Raw genomic sequence first — 24,171 nt, forward strand, 5'->3', positions numbered from 1 at the left:
TGGAACAGTCTAGCAATAATAAGACTCACTGCAGTACCCCTAATTTTGATGACTTGCAGTTCATCAGAAGTTACGATGTAGCTAAAAATATAGTGCTATGTTTTATCCTTAACATGTGAGCTGAATGCTGAAGCACTTGTCTCCTAAATGCACTAGCCCTGACTAGCTTCATGGCACATTAACAGAAGAGACACAGGAAGACAATCAGGGTTTTGGCTTACAAGTGTATACCACAGATCCAGGCCCAGATGAAACCTTCTTAATATGTGCGACTATCCAGCTAATTATCTTCATATAACCAGAACCCATGTATCCAAGATGAATGCTTTCTCACAACTTATAATGTAGCTGTTAATAGGGTTGATCTGTGATTTAGTCAGACATTTCCATTATTGGCAGAACTCCTGTGTGGTCTATACAGTGTTAGCTTAGCTGTCATAATATAAATGGATTTACAGTGCTAAATAGTTCTTCTTTAAAATACAGATAAGTTAAAATACAAACAAATATGTAATAGACATGATTTAGGAAAGCAAATTTGAGGTTGAAAATGGCAGCAATTTTCTAATATTACAATTGATCATACAGTTTTTTCTTTGGGTACTTTCCCAATACAGTTTTCTACAGTTTGCAATTATTTGATTTGATAACAACTTTGTTCAGGATTCCTCTATCTGCACTATCCTAAATGCTGCCTTGACCTCAACTAACATATGCATGTGGGCTACCTGAATCTTTGGCTTTGCAATGGTAAAATCACATAGAAATAAATAAAAGGCTCATTATTGAATCAGAAAAATAAGAAAATGCCTTAGAAATGTAACCGTTTGACAATACTTAACCCTTCCTGATTATGAAGAAGACTGGAATCTCTAGATTTGAATGCCTGCCAGCTGCTATTTGAACTAACATATTAACACTGCAAAGGACTTTTTATTTTTTTAACATGAACTAATCACTGCTGGTAGAGGGAACACAATTATAACAGAAATTATGAAACTAGTGGGGACCCTGGATTTGGTTCCTGCACAAGATCTTTGAGTTACAGACTATTTCTCAAAAATTCAGTCTATGGACCCTGCCCCATATCTATTTCTGCTTGACTCTGGGTTCTTTGCTTCATGTTTTCTTTACCCAATCCCACCTACTTCTCCACTGCTTCCTGTTTCTGTTCTCTCCCCTACTCTCTGGGCTTAAAACATAATATTGCTGGAAGAAACTGCTTGTCTTGCTAAACCCACACACCCTAGAAACACGGCACACAATAGTTACCATGCTGAAGCTAAGAAGAACTGAAACACACCCCTGACACACCAATTTCAGCAATAATCAAACTGAAACAATACCACTTCTAAACTGGAACAAATCTGGAAATTTTTATGAAATTGCAAACCTCCAGGGTATTAGCATGGGTAAACTTTTCCAAAATTAAATCACTGCTCCTAAATATTCAGGCATGAAGCTTAACAAGATATAGTTGTCTGTTTTAACAGGGAAACTATATATTTTCTCCCACTGCAAAGCATCTTAATTAAAAGGAAAAAAAAAAATCCAATCTTAACACAGACAGTGCGTTCAACTTCGCCAAGTCTTGGACAGAATTGTTTCAGAAAGGAAAAAAGTTATGCAGCCATGAATACACTTAACATCTCAAACCTTAATAGGCAAGTACAAACTTACTTTTTAATGAACTTTATGCTTATTGAAGTCCAGCTAAATGGGGCAGCACATTTAGGTACAACCATGACGACAAGGGAAGCTGAGAGCTAGGTAGTGGAAGACAGCAGATGTTACTTGATAAATGGATGAGAACAAGCTACCATCTAGTGTTTACATAGTGCTTAACCTGTTCTAGCAGAGTGCACTCTGTGAAGGATTTCACAGAGGCTGGTATGGAATGAGATGTGCCTAATCTTCTGTCTGTGTGTCTTAGGATTTTAACACATAGATCAAGGGAACTTAACTGATCCTGACTGTAGTATCTCTTTTCCTCTTCCAACTGTCTTTCCTTGCTACCCAATTTCTTAAAACTATAATAATAACTATAACAAACACCAATAATACTTAGCTTTTACACACCCTGCTGTTCTTAATGTGGTGAAATTCTATTTGAACTCGATGGGAGTTTTGTCTGAGCAAGAACTATAGGATTCTCTCCCTGATTGAAAGAACAATTCACCACAGCATCTAGATGCTATTTCAAAAAAAAAAAATAGATTACACAAAAGTACTCACAATGAATGTTATTTAACAGGCTACTATTATCACTACTATTATCAAGAGTATATTGGTAATCTTGGAGCTAGTGGCAGCAGGAGCATTTGATTTCTCTATTTTTATGATTAATCTCAGTAGGGAATATTTTGTCTTTTTTTCCTGGGTATGTGTATTTTACAGACTCCTCACAAGTTAACAAGACCATTACTGAAGAGTGATCTCTACAGGTTTGGTCTTCAAAGTACACTAAAATTTAATTTAATCACAGCTTCAAAATATTATACAATAAAACTAATTTAATTACACTTAGCAATGGCCACTAGTCTCATTAAAATGCTAATGAGGCTTATAATTATTAAATTGCTTAATGATTGTTAATAGAAATAAATGACAAAATAAAACTTAAGCAGAAAGACAGAATGCCCTCAGGTAATTTTTCTTAGCGACAGTTTCACAGGATATAGTTTCTTTGCAGTATTTAGAAAAAGAAGGCAGATTAAATTTTGAGGTAAGAGGATATAAAAGAAAAGAAGGCAGTTGTAGAATGCAATGCATTGTCTTCTCTTAAAATGTGTAAATATAGCAGATATAAACTTTCCTTGTCTGGAATATTTTAGAGTATTTGTTTTCATGTCATGTGCCAAATACAGAAAAAACAAATGTATATGTAAAACTCACAAAGAATTCCAATTCAAAAGAAATATTTTTCTGACATTGTTTGTAAAGTAGCATTATAATATTAGCATCTCTATGAAAACCATCATAATGGAGAATAAAAATAGGACCTGTAAACACTCAGAGACAGATCTAAAGATTACTCTGCATTATGTTTCAGAAATGAGAAATATTTATTTAAATCAAAATCAGCTTTTGCACACACAGTTTGCAATTTATTCAAAAGATGCTATTTATGTCCTAAAACAAAAACACATTTCAAAACAGCAAAAAGCAGCTGTTGACATTTGGCCAAATGTAATGCAGCTTTCCCTATTTCTTCATTTTGACAGCTATTCTTTTCTCCAGGAGTGGCAGGCAGAGAGCAATGTGAGTACCTCCAGCTCAGAAAGAGACGGTAGCACTGAGTCCAACTACAGTAATGCATTGTGTGAGCAGCGAGGAATTCCCTGATCTCTTATTACAGGGAGTTTCAGAGCCAGCAGGCAGCCAGGGAACTCCTCCTGGAGGCTTATGAATAGTAACAAGGAAGGAAAAGCAAAGGACCAAAGCAAGTGAGAACCAAGCAACCCTGACTGCTTTTTTTTGGTCTCCTAAGGAGATTGCACTGATAAAAATGCCCATTGAATGGCTTTTGTAATCTTCCAGTATGAGATATTTGGGCCTTCAGCACATAATGTTGTTAGAGTATATTCCACACACGCACATTATTTATAACCAAAAAAAAAAAAAAGTAGAAGGCATAGCCTTGCCAGACAGAAACAACCATTGGTATTGGAATGGCTGACAGTTGGCTTTTCCAGTGATCAGACCTTGTTAAAAAACAAAACACAAACCCTTTCACAGTTTCAGAAAATAAGCCTCCCTCCTCTTTAAATCCATCTAAGACGCATGCATATATTATTATATCTTCATCCCCATAAAGCACTGTTTCTTGCTGAAGTACATTCAGTCATCCTTATAATCAAGAGAATATTGTCATACATCAACACCTCATCAAAGGGGAAAAAATGTTATAAAATCAAAGTATCCGTACTGGTGGAAAACTGAGTAAAAGTAATACACATTAATTTAGCTATCTAAATCAGTAGTTATTAAAAAGAAATCTCACTTTGGGAGACCAATGGACTTTGAATTCACAATTCTAAACTGTTCTACCCTCTTCTCCAATCTGTTATTTTTTCTTCACCAGCGATAACATTTCCTATGTCAAATTTCACTTGATATCAAAATCTAATCCTGAAATGTCATTTTAATCTCAAAGGGGTATGTAGTTACTTTGCATATGCATTTCCCACACTGTATTTTTGAAATACTGAAAAATAAATGGTTTTGGGTGCATGCCTAGTCAGGAATTACCAGAATCCATTTTGATTATGCTAGACTACAAACAGAGATTAAGTTATTCTCTTGGGAAAAAGTATTAGTTAATGAAGATTTTTTCAGGATATCCTACTGGACTGGGAATAATTCACTCACTAACTTTATTCATTTATAGCAGACAGCAACTGGAATTGCTGTGCCCTCCTTTAGCAATTCGTATGCAGAGAAAATTCATAAACATAGATTTATTCATTTGGCTAGAGGTTATCAGTAGTTTTCAGACATTTGGAGTTTTACTTCTCAAGGCAAATGCTAAGGAACAGTTTGGGGCACATCCTGAATAGTATATTTCAGTAAAATTAAACAAGTATGCTTTAGCCAGTCATATTTAGGCAACTGCCCAAACGAAAGCTTTAACAAGTAATAATTTATGTCTGGTTCAGAGCAGAATTAGAAAAATTAGACAAGATGTAGGGTTTCCCTTCTGTTAAATTTCTGAAGGTAATGTTTTATTTAATATAGTTGCTGTATCTGGGCAAAAAAAGGAGAAGAAAAAGTGATTTCCCACTTTGATGTAAAAAAATACAAGAAAGAAACAGAACATCATTGAAATAATATGGGAGGATTGAGTATGGATATTAGAAAATCTGAGAAGGAAGATGACGAATCAGTGTGCAGACAGGACTGTGGTAAAACTTTCATATGTGATACAGTAGAGGAGTAGGAATGTTCATACCTAAGATGTCCTCACTTGTGGAGAATGGCAAATGGATGTGTTTGTAGTGAGGAAAATTGTATTCTCACGGAGTAATATACTAACTGCTTCACAAAAGCAAACAGAAACCTTCCTCATGGTAAGGTACTTCAGAACTCTGTTCTCCTTCCTCCATACCCAGGAAAGTATGGCCTGCTATCTCCATCTTAGTGACTTTTCCATCACCCCTGAAACCTCAGAAACCACTTCTGAGTATGCTGGTCTCCTGACTGATCAGAAATCAGTCTGGGCTATTTGCTGTGTTAAGTGAGCTTAGGCTGTATATTTATGGATCAAAGAAGCCCTTCGGCTGTATTTAGAGTGGAAAGTTCTTTTTCTGTAATAGTCCTACCTAGCAATGGTAGAATAATTTGCTGTCTATAGCTAACACTTTTTCTTTTTCTTTTTCTTTTTTTTTTTTTTTAATCTGGCTAAGGACTGAGAGCACTTAATTTTTCATGTATATTTTCACTAAGGTCTGGAAATATGGGACAGGGGTAGGGGAATTGCTTTACTCAAGTGCAGTGACACTGAATTGCTGCACCAGGCCAGTTGTCCACTGTGGAGATGCAGCGTCAATAGAAGAAGTTATCTTCTTCTGAAGATAACTGAAATAACAGTTAGTAGAAATAACAGTTAGTAGAGAAAGACTGTTACAGTTGAGGCCTTTTATTCAGAGTTTCCTGATGGGGTAAAGGTGATTTAAGGTCACTTTACCGAGGTATTTACACTGTTCTTGGTGCCTGAATTAACCAGATGTAGGCAAGGAACACATATGAACACAGGAAACAGAAAGAAAAACTCCAAGGAACTGTAGACACTTTTCCTAGCTAGCTGGTAAAGGAAGTGAGGTTATTAAAACCACATGAAAATAGGTAACAGAGTAATTAGAGCACTGTATAGTGACCAGCAGCAGAAGTTCAAAAATGGCATCTGTCTCTGTACGGTGCTGCTCCCAGACTTGGGAAGGAAGAGCAGGCTCAGGAGGTCCAAAACAGAACACGTAAAACAGCATAGCTTAGGAAAAGGGCAGTGAAGATGAAAACATGAAGTCTTTTGAAAAATTTCATTAGCTCAAATGAAATACAAAAGAATTAGGAAGATATGTTGGTTTTAGAAATTATGAATGTTAATGGGTTATGCCACGAGTACAAAAAAAACCTGAGGTGAGGGCAAGGATGGCCCATCTCATACCCAAGGATCTCATCTACTTAGAGCCAATATAAGGTTCTGTCTGCTTCATCATTCTGGTATATTGATTCCTAAGGAAGCTTCTCTTAGAGACACTATTTAGTCCAGTGATATGGCTTTCAATAATTAAAACAGTGTTTCTCAAAAGACAAGTTATGTATAAAATCACTTCACTTTTCTAAATCCTGTCTTGCAGGCAATTTCTCTTACTTCAGAGGCCTCATATGAAAGTGTTGTCTTTGGAAGTTCAGTAGCATGGAGATCCTTGGATCCATGTGGTGAGAGGAAAAGCACACATAATGATTTAATTCTAAAAATAGACTCAGCAAAACTGAGTGGTAATAGATTGGCAAGTAATTACATTCTAAGTAAATATATGCAGCTAAATCATACTCATTTATGTGCAGAAAGCTTGAATAGTAATTATGACTCCTCTAAAAACCTATTTAAATCATTTGTTTCAAATCTTAGATGAGGCACATGTGTTTGCACTGCTCAAGTGCAGTCCTTCGCAAAGGATCCAATTTCATTCTAAGAGTTCACATCTAAAGGAATGAGAAAAAAAAAAGCTGAAACACATCCTGTCAAGTTTTCTGGGCATTTACAGGGGAAAGAAAATAATAGAAATTATAAAATGTTAATTTTAAATAAAGAGACTAAATCCATTACGTATTTGTCAGAGACCACACATATAGGAGAGTACAAGATCAATGGAAGCTATTGAGATGCCAAGATTTACAGCATTAAATATACACTAGGAGTTTTTAAATACAAGTTTCTTGCCCTCTACATGTGACTTAAATCACTAAAATAAGATTAGATTTTAGAAAATTAAGAAGTCTTAAAAAAAATTCTGCAAGTGTTGAAACTGATAGTTACAGACTGTAGTCTTCCTTAGGTAAAACAGAGGCATGTATTTTTATTCCTATTGAAAAATGGGAAAAGGGAGAAGTTACAAAATATTGTAAGAGAGTGGGCATTTTATGCCCTCCATCTAACATAGTACTTCTAATAATCATGCTTTTTCTAGAAAACTGCAAAAGAATTTATGAAAGAACATTCAATTTACATTTTGCAGTTTGCAATATTCAGTAGTAAAGATGAAAAAAAATAAAATTAGGACTAAATCCAGAAGAATCTCCAAAAAAGCATAAACCTGCATGTTTATGAATGCTTTTTACCCCAAAGCACAAACTTTAATTGTGAAGTCATGGATCTAAACCATATTTTGGGAAGCACTAGACTAATATAGAGCAAAAGTAGCTGGCTAGAATTCATTTTATTATTATTTTTATATGACAAGGCAAGACAAAGTGTAAAGGAAGACTGGAAAGTCTGAGGAAACAAAAATACACTATTAATATACATTATTATAGCCAGTGTTTTCAAGACATCAGCAGTCTAATTATTGTCAGGTAAATAGTAGTGTGGATATTTATAGGAAAGTTCCTCCATACAAGAAAGCATGGAAGTGATAGTTTGAAAATGTAACAAGAAGGCGATAGAAGCTAACATCATAATGTAGTATTTATTTTTTGCGATCTTACAAAAAGTGACTATACCACCTGAGATCCTTCAGTTCTCATTGGCCTATTTAGTGCAGCATCACACTGCTTCTGGAAGCAGCACACCTGCATTGCTGTATTTTAGCTTATGAGTCTCTTTCCTTACCATGCACACGAATGTCTTCTCTTTGATCTAAATTGTTGCTGCCTAAGAGCTGTGCCTATCCACTCACTGTTCTCCTCATTGCTTCCATCACCAAGTTCCTAGGTCACTTGGAATGTACTTGTACCAAAGATCCACAAAGCCCATTTGCTTCAATTGTAAATCTGTCTCCCAGTCTCCCTGTAACTTTCACTCATTTGAGCCTTTGTCAGAATATTCTTGACATGATGACTCAGAATGACTTTCAGACAGTATTGGACTGAGAATTGGGGATGAAGGTGTCAGACACTGATAGGAGTCCTCTAACCTCAGCTGAGAAAGAAGACATATTTGCAACATGAGGTTACTGTTGAATAATAGGGGAAAAAAACAAGAATAGACAGAAGGTATGTTCTCAGATAACCCTGATACCAACTTGTACCGTAGGTGTAACTAGATCTTTATATTTCCACATCTGCTGCCAAAAAACTCGTTCAGACCTTCACATCAAATAAAATCAAAATTCATCTTAAAGACAGGGTTATAAAGAACATTGATCATTTGTCCATTTGTCCTAGGAGTACTTAGTCTGAAGTTATTTTTTTCATAACTAAAAAGGGTGGGACAGCTAGGCTATGCTTAACATACACATTTTTATTTTCTTTCTTTATTTGTATATGTTGAAAACCTACTTAACTCAGAAATTCTTCCTTTAAGTCCCTAGATACACAAGGGTGCACTCTATACTACTAACTGTGTTCTCATATACATTAATCCAACTCTTCAAATCATTCATTTCTCCTCATATAACATTTTAATCCTGTTCCTTATCAAGGAAGATCCTCAAACTTGTGCTATGACAAAACATTAAGAGCTCCCTTCTACCTTTTGTGTCACTCTCCATGAAAATATTGATCAACTATCAAATCTTTAGACATTCCGTTGGTTAACTTCTCTTCAATGCAAGATAAAAGTCCAGAGTGTTGTCTCGCCCTTTCTTTTGCTCAAAACTTTATCCATATTACTTGCTCTAACTTCTATCTTTACTAATTTTCTATCAGCAGACACTTTCATTGCATTTAGTGAGTCATTACTACAAGAAATGCTTTGTTGAAGACTGGATTGACAAGATCTATCCGTTTTGTTTCATCTAGAAATTGTTTCAAATAAATATTGTGTACACAGATGTGTGCATAATTTCATTCCATTGCAAGTTATTGATGGGTCTCTAGGTCTAAACCCACATATAGCTGAAAGCATTATTCTTTTTCATTTTAAAACTGTATTTTGCATGTCTCTCATTTCAGTGGTTTTATGGCAGAACATAAACCAAAACAACTGGTTAATATCACAGAATGCAGGTATGAAAAACATGCAAGTGCAATTTCATGCACCTGTGTGTGTATATATATACTTATTTTATGACTCATATTTTAAAATTCATGGATCTTTTAGGATAGCCAAAGAGACAACACTTATTTTAAGAGTTGCTACAATACATACAAATTCCTGTATATAGCACTAACACTCAGAAAACTATGATGGGAACAGACAAATGGGATTTACTCATCTAGCTCAAATAAAGTATGCAAACAAAAAGTATCCATAGCAAAATCTGACTCAGAGATGTAGGCTTCTGTAAAAAATCAAGCAGATCATAATGCAAAAATCCCATACTCAATATGATTATGTCCAGATTCACAACCTCTTATGAATGGTTTGTGGGTTTTTCCATTCAGAACAAGGGTATATGAAAAAGCTTTAATTGGATTTTAAGTTCAAAGCTATTACCTAACACTAATGAACATACTAATTTTCACCAGGGCACTGGAAGATACCACAGTCAGACATGACAATGATATTTGAAAAAGACAGAATCATAGAATCATTAAGGGTGGAAAAGACCTCAAGACCTCTAAGATCATCGAGTCCAACTGTTAACCCAGCACTGACAAGTCCACCATTAAACAATGTCCCCGAGAAACATATCTACAGGTTTTCTGAACATTGTCAGGCATGGTGATTCCTGGGGTGATTCCCTGGGGATACTACTCCAGTGCTTGGTAACCTTTTCAGTGATACAGGCCAAGATGTCCTTGGTCTTCTTGGCCACCTGGGCACACTGCTGGCTCACGTTCAGCCAGCTGTTGACCAACACTCCCAGGTCCTTTTCTGATGGGCAGCTTTCCAGACACTTTTCCCCAAGCCTGTAGCACTGCATTGGGGTTGTTGATACAGCAGAACTTTTTGGTATCTTCAATAAAGCATTTGTAACCTTAGATCTAATGTTACTTCTGTTTAAATACCTCACTCAAGACATCAGGAGACATAAGCTTGGATTCAAACAATAAATTAAAATATATTATGTAATAGTTTGAGAAAACACAATAGCAATAACCTATTTCCTACATTATTTCCTACTTCTATAGTGACTACAGAAAAAGATATTTTATTTTCACACTTTTATCTTCTGTATATCTAAACTTAAGCTCAGCTTTAGAGCACACCATAAATAAAAATATATTATGTTCCTCATTCATCAAAGTGTTAAACATGGGTTTATGTGAGTAGTTTCATTCAAGTCTGTAGGTTTACAACAATGTTTAAGAAGAAATATATATATATGTTTCTGTATAAGTTTGTATAAGCCAGCATCTTTTTCCAATTAAGTTGTGAAAACTTTTCTAAGCACTGCTCCTATTAAAACCAGATAAAAATGTTTTGGGTTTGCTTGTTTTTTTTTCTTTCAGGGAAAGGGGGTAGGGGAGGAAACCTCAACTTTGCTGTATGTGCAACCCTGAGAATATGATCATTTTCTTGATATCTCTGCACCAGTTTCAGAACCAACTGAGCAGAATAAAAAAATACTTTATCCACAGGCCCTGGATAAGGGCCTACAAATTCATACTTCATTCATAAGGTAAACATTAATTTCCACTTTTTACTTCCTGGCTGTGGTTGTTTGGGTTTTTTTTGTTTGTTTATGTATATATATATATTTCTTAGACATTTTAAAGTAGACTCTATGTAAAATATTACAGATTGAAAAACTACATTTTCTGAAATTTGGTGTTTCTTTGCACATAGCACATTTAACGTGAAACAAGACAAGAACAGCAGAAGTCTAATTCAGAGTGAAGGATTGTTCAATACCATCCTTCAGTGCCAGGGATAGAAGTCATCAATTCTATCCCATCCTGCTAAAGAAATAAATTTTCTAATAGTTGGTCAGAAGTTTAGATGAAAGGAGATGATGATCTCAATTTAAGCTCCTAAAGGCTATGAGCAAGCATAAGTAAATCTCTTCCTTATGAGTTGCCTTAGTGAATAGACAGAGCAGAAGAAGGATGAAAACTAAACCACTAAATTATTCGTTTAAGTGATTCTTGAAAAACTGGGACAGTACTAAGAGTACAGAAACTTGCACTACAATTCGTTTACTATATTTATAGACACTGACTTGATAGTGGAGTCTATCAGCAGATCTAATGACAACTATGTCAGACTTTGAAGGCAGATAATATTGTAAGGTATAGTTTAATATCTCCTTTCTATCCTGAGTGGTTCATTAACATGAGATTTTTTAAGGACTACAAACCAGATCTCAGACCACAGCTTAGGAGCTGCAGAAAAAACAGAGGAGTAGTTGTTAAAGATCAGCCCAAGGATATAATGTGAGAAATGACTAATATTAATATGATGTTTTAGCTTTATCAAATTGACTTTTATCATACCCGAAATATAATTTAGCAATAATCCTAGAGATAATTATGAGAAAAGAGATTTAAATAACCTTTTCCCTCCCAAACATTCTATTCTGTTTGGACTGAAATCTTATTTAACAAACACTTGACTATTATTCTCTGTGCAAAATCTAGCTGATCTTAATGTGAAACTTTTAGATTTTATTGGAATATAAAGAGCAATATTATAAATGAATTTTTGTAGCTTTGTATCATAATGTTAATTAATCAACTCTCTGTACTCATCTCTGCCCTATCTAAACCTGAGATTGCTTTCAATACAACTTCAGTGTAATATCTGGCATGTCTTCTTCACACAAATATAACCAAATTATAAAATCTTCACTAAAACCAGCTATACAAATAGGCTTACTCTTAAACCTAAGGATCTTCCATATAAAGTAGAAAAGACTAGTGTGCTATTATAAAGTTAGTATATCTCTAAAATGAATTTTTTTTTTTCAATTTGATTGCAAGGAAATTTAATGCATTGTCTGTGGAATCTATAAATTTTGGAATATATTCTATGAAGTGTTGACAATGATTCAGATTTTCAGAGAATAAATTTTTAATGAAAAGTCTACCTCGAAAAAGTAGCCAGTTTCTTCTCGCCTACAAAATAAGTGATCATCATTGAGGTGATTCATAAAGATAGCATTTGACTGTGATGGATGAACAATTCAAATATATACTGGTCAGGATTATAAAAAGCAAAGATACAAAAACAAGATATGTTTTTGCAAAATACTAGATGAACAGAAAATAAAATCCCAGTAGGAAAAAAACAAACAGTGGTTTAACTTGACTTAGCATAAGCCTAAATTCCAAGATGAGTGTCTTCAAATCTGAAGATTGAGAAACAACAAGAAAAGGTGGATCTTGTGGTTTTTCCCTATGGTGAACTTTTTCTGTTCTTTTTTCATAAATTCTCAAGCAGCACAAGAGTTTCTCTGTCTTTCTCCTCTATGGTAGTTAAAATTATAATTTACTTTTACAGAATTAAGTACCTGAAGTTCTTTATATGGCCTCTATCCTCTGCCTATTTTAGTGTTAAATAAAGAATCTGAAGGGTCTCATAAATATTTTTTTTGTTCTGTGCTCAATCACAGCTCAGCATTGGCTGGAGCTCATATAATGATTTTATTAAATTTATTATAAAGCATTACTTTGCTTCTTATTTTTAGCAGTGTTTCTATTTCTACACCCTCCAAACTACTGTTTATCTACAAGTTTAATTGTAACTCTTCTCCAAGAGGTTCCACTGTCTGATCCACACTCTCTTGGATAAAGTCCAGCTGTATAGCCTCGGCTGAGAAAATTACTTAGTTAAGTAAAACTTTGACAAAGTCCACAGAAAATAGCCACAAATGGAAAGAAAGGTAATACTGCAAGCAGATGTTAGACTGTTGAGATAGGTATAGATGCCTGAAATTTAAAGAAAAATACTGATAGAGAAAGGTATGAAATCCTGAATGAACTGAAAGAGCTGCAAAACAACAGTTCAGCAGCTTCAAAGATCAGTCTGAGTAAACAAAACCATAAGGTCTCACATGGGGGTTGGCGAGCATATTGATGCTTATCCTACAGGCTCATTAGTCCTAACTAGATATTGTGTATATCCTGCTAGCATAGTTTCTTTGCAAATGGGAAAAAAAATAGAGTATTCTGCAACAGATTTCTAAGCATGTGATTGGAAAGAACAGAAAGGGAAAAATCTAAAAACTTCACCCAAACTCTTCATGGAGCACATCAATATTTTGGCACTACATAGTTGTCAGTGACTTGTCCTTTACCACGCTATATCAAAGGCCTTTTTTTAGAAGAGAACTTCCAGCTTGTAATTTCCATGTTATGTTTTAGGGATATATCATTCTCTCTTAAGGAATTTAAATTAAATGAGGTGGTATAAAAAAAAAAAAAAATGCACTCTTTTGGTAGGATCAATATTTTTTAATTATAACCTCGTAATAAAAGTCTCCATTCCAGTGACATGAAATAATCAGAGTTTAAAAGCTACTTCAGGTCTATTAAAGACACCATGGAAAAGGCCAAGAGTTTAGGGCTTTTTATCTGTGTGAAAGAGAGGTTTATTTATTTTGAATTAATTATATTTGTTTCAGAAGGGTAGTATTATCATTATTATAGTGTTCTAAGAGATAACCAAATTATGTTGTCATAAGAAAATACTTAGCTAGTGGTCTTATAGTTTATCCATTTGGAAATCAGATTATTTTCATGTAAACAGAGGTGCAATTATGCTCCTATTCTTGTATAAACAGACTCTCCTCTCTACCAACAATTTTTTAAGTTATAACTTAAGTCTGGTGATGACCATGAGATAATAAGAGAATCCTTCACTTGCATTTCCATCTTCCATTTTCTGGCCTTTTCTCAGCTTGAAATGTTTTTTCTAAATCACTTTCCAAGAGTTTCAAGTTACACTTGCATCTGTCAGGATTTTATTGGGCAGTCAGAATTGTCATAGCAGTATATATTGCTCTAAGCTCTAAAAAGTCTAGAGATAAGCCTACTAAACTAGTAGAAAGTGGTAGTTTCATTGACAAAGACAAATACCCCACAACGTCAGACTGGCTGTAGTGATAGCAAATAAGAGTACCTTCCAAAAGGTTCCATTCCTCAGTTATTCCCATATGGGAACTTGATCATGAATGTATCATCATAGGTATGTCATGGCACTGTAAGATAGCTTTTATTTTAAGCTTCATATTCCATGTCATATTTCAAATATTTTAAAAACCTAATAGTAATGCACTAAGGTACCAGAGGGGTGATATAGGAGAGGAAGTCATTTCCTGAAGTGTAACAGCACAACATACATTAACTTAAAGGGTATTGCTCAGTAGTTTAGTGTGCAGAGTTTGAACAAAACATGACAAGTTTCTCTGAACACTACAAGCACTGCTTGCCTCCAGAAACACTGATTTCTACTGATTTCTACAGTTTAGACCTCTGGATTGATAACGTAACCTAATCCCTTTGTCAATGTTTTGAAAAATGTGCTTATTTATTTCCGTAAAGGAATCAAATATAATTATTATTTAAGAAAAAAGGTGAATGAACTGAATATTCAGCTGCAAGATCTCCTGGTATAAGTGTCATCCTTGTTACAACTGACTTTCACGATTTTATCTCATGCAAAAGGTCACTCTAGAGCTAGGTAACTCTCAATGTCATACTCGATCACAAGTGTGCTTTATGAGAATAACCATTAGCCTCGAGGATTTAAAGGACGTTCAATTTAGGTGAATTAAAAGTTGTAGTCCAAAATATGGCCATATGATCAATTTAGGTTATTCCAAAGCTAGGTGAGATTTATGATTTATGGATTGCTTTTGGTCTTCAGTGTCCAAATTTCACCTATCTGTGAAGTAGTTAGAGCAGCCCTTCCCCAGAGTGGTCTGCTGAAATGTGCTTTGATGGAGCAGCACTCTGCTCTTCATCCATAAAACATTTCATCTTCAAAACTACATCAGAATCTAGTCCTTAGGTTAAAGTAAATCCCAAGTGTATCTACAAACATATCTACATACATATGACAATATGCAAATTATAAACTTTCCATTAAAGAATAACCGTTTATTTTACAACAATATCAGTTTATCTCTTTTCACATTTATGTATCAACTCAGGATTTAAAAAGTAAATGCTGAGGATTCCCCATGGCCACAGCTATCCTTCCCTCTGTGGAAATCTGTTTCTAAAATAACTCACATTCAATTACACAGGTCACTTGTGATAGTGGCTTTTCTTGGTGTGCCTGAAGAAAAGTCTGCAGTATTTGAACCATGAAAAATTATGCACAGTGTTTCATTTTAAAGATGTGCCAGATTAACAGAAGGTAATTGGGGTAGACTGTGAATAGTAGCAGCTGCTTATTTGCAAATGCTACAGACACTACTTATTTTTGCTTAGAATTTCTATTAGGTACTTTCCTAAAAACTATTATAGCTTATTTTTAGCTATGTCACCCCAAGCCAATATTACTTATTTGTTGTTGCTTTTTCTTGTACCAGTTTAACTCAGCACTTCTACTACTATGTTTACAACTGCAACCCTTCTACATTTTTTTTATGTAAGCAAAGGAGAAACATTAAACAATGAGAGATAGTTGGGGATGACTTTTCTCTTTGCAAAATTTTCACAGATTTGAAATCTGCACTATTCCAGTATCATTAAGACTATCTAGGTTAATTTTAACAAAACTACATGATAATATAAATCATATTAATTATAAATCATATTAATTATAAATCATATAATTAAAAAGCTTATAATGAGTGGTGTTTTGGAGGACTCCACAGGCAGCCCCTCCTCCTCCCCAACACACATCTTGATTATATTTGCACAACTACTTCGAAGTCCCTATTTTAATATTAGTTTGGATTAGAAATTAGTACAAGACCAGAATGATAATGTGAGGCATTATACTTTCCTTACAGTTATGTGCACAAAAGATGAAAACTGGGTCATTTTAGGACTTTCTCAGGGATTTATTTAGACAGTTTTTCACACAGTGAATTTTCTTGACTGACATTAGATGTCTTAATAATAAAAGATTCTATTTGACTACAGCTTAAAGATGCTAAAATCTTGACTACATCTAAGAACACACACCACATCTACAAAAGATGCTGAATATCAACATCTTTTTGGTCAAAAGAAGAAAAGGATCACTTTCAGATAATTTTCACACTTTCTTCTTGTTTGTATTGAAAACTATTTTAAACCCAACATCTGAGTAGATTCTCAAAACTCTAAATTATGAATATTCCTTGATTATCTCAAAGATTTTTATTTAATATAAATGCAAGCCAGAGGAAATACGATGCCCTGTAATATTATATCAAATATGCAATTTGCAATAGCATTCCTTTATTAAAAACGCCAATTATAATTGCACATAAAATTTAATGGAGGTCATTACCCTCTTGACAAGTTATTCCTAAATTCTGCCTTCTAATAAGATTTGTTATTTTAACATTTTTCACATCAATGCTTCTTTCACATCTATACACTTCTTATCTATTTATAAAGATAATAGAAATTACCCATCATTTGAGTGTATCATTGTGCTATTAATAAGAAAGCTATCTATTTAACTGGTTATCTGGGAGATAAGATTATCTTTTATGTGTAAAATTGTAGATGTGATCATCTTAAACCCATAGATAATTACAATAAAATTACATTTTTTAAAATATTAGTGTTGAAAAATAACACTGAAGTTATGAATTAATTTTTTTAAATTAGTTTTTGTTTTACTTTGCAGTCTTGATTAAAATGCTCAGGAAATATATAATCTTAAAAAAACATTACATTCATTTTTACATTTGGCTTACTGTATTATTGCCATGTATCTCACAAAGTTAAATAAGGCTTGCCAATTCATTAGGTAGGCAAACAAAGGAGGTCATATTGTTCATTAAGAGATCTCAACTACTTGTTCCTGTTTTACTCAGAAATAATATATTGGCCAGGACAACTAAGATTATTACCTTGGATGTTTCCTAAGCCTCACGGGATGCTTTACTTCACGTAAATGCATGTGGTGGAAAGTACCTTGTCTGAAGGGCATAAAGGTTTCCTTTTTCACAATAAACTTGCCTTAGGCATGTTTTCCACTGCCATGCAAGTAGTCAGATATTCAAGACACAATTAATTTTGTTTTCAGTCCTTCAGATATGTAATACATTTGGGAAGGTCATTTATGCTGCAATTTAGTATAAACCCAGCTCTAGACTGAAAAAAAAAATAGTTCTACCTTCAATCAAACTAATCTAAATATATTCATTCATATTATGTTATTATGCATTTAAACCTCAGGGAAATTAAAAAGAGGGAGTTACTTTTCTTTTTTTCTATATTTTACTAGCAATAGGCATATAAAAATAGGCATCAAGGAAAAATTTGTACTCAGTAAATAACATTCTGTCTTGTACAGTTCCTGTACTATGAGAAAGTCACACCTTAGTGTACACATACCTAGTGGAAGCCTGTGCTTTAGTGTAAAAAAAAATAGAAGACCACCTTTTGAGCAGTAACTCATGTTGCACAGATGAGTACTTCCACTTTCAACAGAGAACAAAGTGCTGCTACTGTTACACTCTCCATGACAAAAAAGGCAGTTGGTCTCCTCCAGTATGTGTGCATTGCCTTGTAGGAAACTAGGACAGTAAAGCTGTTTCTTCAAGAAAGGACAATCTAATTTTATCCTCATGATGGTTACAAATGAGTGAACGAAGTAATGGGGTCTTAAGTGGACCGAGTGGAGCATATAATTGAAATTAACATCACTTTTGAAATTTGCATGTACCTATAATTAAGATCTTAGCATGCAAATAGCAGTTTATGACCTAATATTCCCTATGTGTCCCTTTCCCAATTTCTATTTAAAAAGTGAACTATTTAATTTTCTTGAACAACCAAACAAATAAGAATGAACCATTCTGTCCTGACAGGATTTACCAGGCTGGACGTACAGAAGTGTAGTTTGCTAAAGCTTGCAACTTGCCTGGCTTGGGCTGGATTAGCTTATTCCCTGGCTAGCTATCACTTGAAAAGAAACAATCAAAGAATGAAGTAAAAATAAATGCACTGATTTGTGATAAACAAAATAATTACATTGTGACCTATTTTATTTGCATAAATTTCCCTCCTGAAAAATCTACTCTAAGCTCACTTACTAGGTTTAAGGTTCTTCCTCTTATGCTCCAGTGATAATATTCTGCCTCTTTTGAGGATGGAAGTTCTAAGAAAAAGAAAATAAAAAAGAAAATAAGAAGAAATATGATGAACATGTTTATTTAAAACATATCTCATTGCCTTTAGGTTGTGCAGTGTTATTCAAAATGGGTAAAATGCAAAACTTGGCTTTGAAGGCACCATAGCTGCCAGGTGCGAGAAGCAAGCACACTAAGGATGTTTTCCTGCCTCATGTGACTTGTTTTTTAATATCCTTCTGAATTTCTACCTTTTTTTTCTACTATTTAACCGTGTCTAGCTTTGGTAACAATAATCACTTTGTATTTTACAGCTGTAAACCAGTCCCCGTAATAATCTATTGATTTTCACATGTATCACACAGTGAATTAAAAATACCCCATCATTTGTCAGCTGTCAGAACATGATCAAGCATATCCTAACTGATAATGACAGAAACTTGCATGATCTGTTAGGTATGGAACATAAAACTTATGTTCATTTCAGCTATTCTGTGAAGCTTCATAAAATTTTGAGAGAGTTACACTAAGCTAATAATATATTGCTGGATCAACTGAGCCAAAAAAATACCCATAAAAGTGTTCTTTTTACATGCTCTAAGGCCTCCTGGAGAGAGAGAAAGGAGAGCAGAGAACTGGATTTTTCAGTGTAGCCTAAGTAATGAGGTCAGAAGGGCTTTGTGCTAACACTAGTATTAGCTTTCTGAGGAGACAACTTACAAACTGTGAATATCTGAAATTAATAACGTCTTGGTGTCACAATAACTGACTTGAAGAAAAAGATACTTGAATGCAAGAAATTTTCCTTACTCCATTACGTGATTTTATAAACATGCCTCAATATTGTATCCAGTTTTGCTACCACAGGGTTATGAAGAACAACTTAGTGAGGAAGACGACAATATATCTCTGGTAGATTGCCAAATGGAGTGATTACCGACTATATTCATGCATGTAAGGTAGTATTTTAACACAGAATATAACAAAGCAATGAAGTATATAATCAAAATAGATGTTTTTCAACTAGTTGAAGGTACAATTCCTTTTTGCTAAAAAATATTTTCATGCTATCAAATTCATATTGGCTACTATATTAATTTAATAACAGCAAATATATTCAAAACACTCTAAATTTTTCAAATTCAGTTACACAAATTAGTTTATAAAATCCTAAATATTCACTGAAGTTTGGATGCTCATTTCATAATTCTTCTGTCAGAGAAGTAAGTAAAAACATCCACGCTAAATGATTTGCCTATTCCATGTTAGAGATGTCCCTTAGACGAAAAATCCCTATTCAGCCCTGGTATTCAAATCCCTAAACTCTGCTTCATTCAAAAGTCCTAAGTGAACAGTGCTCAGGTAGTTTTTGATGCAGTCATTGAACTTCATCCTAAACCACAGTATTCAGAATATATTCTGAAGGTAAGGGACTTATCTATCCTAAACATTCTCAGTATTGTATACTACCAAACAGTATTGCTAAGACAATTTGCATAGCGAAACTGTTCATGACAGCAGGACTGATCCTATCCTGCTTTCTAGTCCTTATATTTTGTAAAACCCACATAAGTTGCAAACACAATGATCAAACCTGTACTCTTCAGCTGTCTTTTTTCCTTCTCCGAGGAAACTGGGACATAATTTCGGGTTGTGTTTTAGTTAATTTTGGCATCCTCAGCACACAGTTGAGGCACAGTGAATTATCCCTGGCCAGGTGCTGAAGCTTCTCCATGTTCCTCAGCTCTAACTGGGGACTAACTGATAGGTTATTATGAAAAAGAAGTGAACACGAGTCCTGTCGCAGTTTCAGAGGCTGTCTAAATGGAGACAGACAAGAGCACGACATCTCCTGCTACCTCCATCTACTTCCAGTGAAAGAGAAAGACACCTTGGCAGTATTGAGAGAATGCTAGAGAAAGAAAGCATTTAAATTTGTGTGGACTCGATTCCTCTGATAACATCACATTTTCAGAGTCTGTTCTCTCCTCCATTAACTAGAGAAGAAGTTTAAGTAGATTGCAAACTGTCCAGCGTCTGTGGGTACTGTGTATACACCTTATGTCAGGAATATCTGACCCTGCTTTTGATATTCCAGTGAAGCATTGCCTTAGTTACAGGGAAAGGATGTTCACCCATGATCATCAGAGGTATGTACAGGCCTGTAATATCACTGCACAGAATTACACTGATGCTTCCACTGATTGCAATAAAAAGGAGACATTTTGAGAAAATTATAATACTCATGAGCTAAGTATTGAGAACCATGTTGGCTTTTATTCTCAACTTTCAACCAGACTCAATCTGAAGCATGCATAATGCTCTTCAATATTTTTCATAGAATCATAGAAACAACTGGGTTGGAAAAGACCTCTGAGATCATCAAGTCCAACCCCAGATTTTATCTAATCCTTTAACATAGTGGTGCAGAGAGGAGAGGGGAAAATGCACATTTTTAATTAAACTCTGAGACAACATTTCCTCCAAGTTCATTTGCTTGTTTGGAGAAGCAGTATACTTTGGAGATATTACAAATGGAGAAACAATCTTATCTCTGTAATTTTACCTGGCAAGGGTGTTAAACAAACATAAAGGGTCTGTGCCAGACAGACATTTACTTTAAAAGAGGTATAATTCTCAGGACAAAGGGGGACAGCTGAGCTTAAAAAACAACAAAACAAAAAAAAATACAGGAGCTTGTTTGTTTCCTGCTTCAAATAACATGACAAGACACTTTATCTCTCTTGTGCTTGTCTCTAAATATGTAAATAATATTTTGCCACTTGACAGACATTTTTAGAAGTTGAATTAATGCGGTCACTGAATCAGAGTACCCTGTCATTGTTTAACTTTGTTAGATTGATTCAGAGCAAAAAAAAGCAGAATCGGCAGCAATTGCAGGAGCAACAACATTTACAGCACATATAATAGATGTGAAACCACAAAAGTAATTAAACAAAATCTGGAAGTAATTTTTAAGGAGTAACTGCTCATTTGATGTACTTAATATGTTTTCTGCTTTGATGGGAATAGGAACCTCAGCTGTACAACTGAGGGTATACAACTGGAGCAGGCAAGAGCCATCTGACAAAAAGAGGAATACGATCAGGGTTGATGAACTTGGGAGGAAACATTGGCGGAGTTGCAGGGGGAGTTGCTGTCTGCCTGCTATAGGTGAGTCGCAGGTTTTTAACAGCTCAGAGGGAACCTGGATATATAAGAAGTACTATCAAGGAGACAAGTGACTTCCCACTCAGACAACTCAGGGTCTGGATGGTATGGAAATCTGGAAGATCTGTGTCTGGGCATGAAACATTCATACAAAAACATCTTGCTTACAATTTCGATCACTAAACCCCAACAATATAACTGAAAGGATGACTCTAAAAGAATAATATCCTGTCCTCCTAATAACCCAAAACTTCAGCTGTCTCCATATTTCCACTGCAATCAATATTTTATTTATAATTCCATTTTAGTTAAGCCAAATTTCATATTAATAAAACCCCTGATCCAGGAAATTCCTCTTCTATATATACATAAGCAAGATTTTCCTATTCAAAAATATAATCACAAATATATTTTATTCATATTAATAAATAAGAAAAAATTGCATATTACAATAACTGTAAAATATACTACATATTTAATAAGCTTATTAAAAGGAACATACATTAACTCAAATATTTGTTCTACAGAGCTATTCACAATATTACTCTGGAGATAGATATTACTAGGAGGTGAGATACAATGAAGCGGAAAGAAATGTGACTGTTTCAAAATTAAGTATAGTTCACTTTTTAACCTCAAAAACTAGAAGAGGGAAGCAAAAACAAAGATTTTTTTTTTTCCTTTTCAAAAGATAGTACTTACACTATTAATACAAAAAATAATAATAAAAAAAAATAAAAGGAAATCTACTAGGAGCACAGGCCTCTTTTTATTCCTCATGGGACAAGAGAAGAGAGAAAGAAGGTAGGCTGCCAGTACACAAAAGTAAATATCAGATAAGAAAATCCTAGTCAATATATTTTTTCCTTCAGTCAAGCTATTTTTAATACATACAGTCCTGTCTCTTTCTAGGCGACATATGTTATTGGAAAGATTAGTTTTGCTGTACCTATTGCTTCTGCCAACCTGCATCAAAGTAAATTTAGAGATGTGCTGACAGTCTAATACCTGCTATCAGGTTCTACCTGTAGATAAGATTTGAAAAATCGTCTGTTGAATTTCTTCACAATAGTCAAATGCTATTTTAATGTACACAGTGATAGTTTCTCTAGTTATTTCCCATAAGTTTTCAAGTTAATTAACTTGAAATACAGTGTAAAATACAAGTATCTGAGCTGTTGTCCAAAAATAAAGAAATGCATTTGCATAAACCTGATTTGGGAGATTCTCAGCCCTAAATGTGTCTGGATGGAAAGCAGCAGACTTTAGCTAGACAGAAAATCAACAAAGGATGAGTATGGAGAACCCCCACCATTTCCCCCTTCCTTTCAATTTCAAAACAAACTAAACTAGCAAAAAATACTGACACCCCTCCCATTTCAGTTCTTCAGAGAAAAATCATGTGCTATGTTATTCCTTTTTCTCAAACCAAACCTTTAAAAACCAGACTTCAAAACATCCAGATAAGACCTTCATGCAATATGAGTGTGCACACACACCTACCCACACATACACACCTTCTCTTCTTCCAGATCCAAAGTTATTCTTCTCCCAAGGAACTTGAGAAAATGACACATAGGAGACCACACAGGTAGGATCATGTTCTTCACTCGCATTGCTCAATCTGGTTAAAATCTTTGTTCAAGCACATAGTATTTTTGAGAAGGAAGTGAAGGACTGCCCAGAGAAGTTATGGATGTCTCATTGGAAGTGCTCAAAGTCAGGTTGGACAGAAGTTTGAGCAACCTGGTTTAATGCAAGATGTCCCTGCCCACAGGAGGGGGGAAGGATATAAAAGATATCTAAAATATCAATATGTTATCTCATTCTCATATGATATCTCATACATGTAATCCAATTTCAGGTAGAGGCACAGAAACAGTTCCTCCAGTTCAATATAAAAGTATATCAGGTGTTGTAGGGGATGCCTGATACTGAGACCAAAAATGATTGAAGGAAAACAGAAGAAGAAGAATTTAAGGACTCCTATTCCCTCTGTAAAGAATTAAAATACACAATTTCAGCAGTGACTCAAGTGTATGAAGGACAATTGATGTAATTTTCAGCACTAGAAAGAGAAACCATCTTGAAGTTGCTATCAAGAAATTAAGGAAATTGATTTTTTATATGGAAGCTACAATACATCAGAAACACCTAACTTTGCATGGACTCCCACTCTTGAAACAGCTGAAGGTCAAAGTAGTAACAACTGTTGCAGATGCTTCTCATCCAGAGAATTATACAGCTGTGATCTGAGCACTAGAAAGCTTTTTTTTATTATCTCATCCATTATTGAAGAGAAATGTTGTCATTGAGAGAAATGTTGTACAGAATGTCAGGTTGGTAAAATTTCTTTAATTTTTTTATTGTAGATATTTGCCTTACCAGTCACTTTTGTAGAGTTTCATCACAGCATAGTTTAATAATTGAGGACTGTAAATAAACTTCATTCTTGTACAACATAAGCTCCTGTTTAGGTTTTAATTATGTTTAATTAGAAGGGATGTTTCATACTTGCAGGACAGTATGATACTCTCCGATCATAATTTTTAAATCCTTTTCCTTTAATTTTCCTATACAAATATTTCTTTTTCTATTATTTACTGTCAGAATGATGCACAGTTTGTAAAAAAAAACCCTTGATTTTTCCAAAATTTTATTGTTTTGATTAGGACAATAAAATATATATCTGTTTTTCAACCTGTTTGAC

General features: G+C 34.4%; 1 protein-coding gene across 1 annotated transcript in view; it reads right to left on the bottom strand.

The window, feature by feature from the left end:
• The window catches only part of TENM3 (teneurin transmembrane protein 3), a 1,300,501-nt gene that overhangs the window by 992,114 nt on the left and 284,216 nt on the right, over positions 1-24,171 (bottom strand). The window contains exon 4 of the mRNA XM_027636350.1: positions 18,255-18,319. The gene's annotated coding sequence lies outside the window, so the exon portion shown is untranslated. The remainder of the gene's footprint in view (positions 1-18,254; positions 18,320-24,171) is intronic.

The sequence above is a fragment of the Corapipo altera genome, unplaced genomic scaffold (genome assembly GCF_003945725.1).
Source record: "Corapipo altera isolate COAL_440 unplaced genomic scaffold, ASM394572v1 22b, whole genome shotgun sequence".
Classification (NCBI taxonomy): domain Eukaryota; kingdom Metazoa; phylum Chordata; class Aves; order Passeriformes; family Pipridae; genus Corapipo; species Corapipo altera.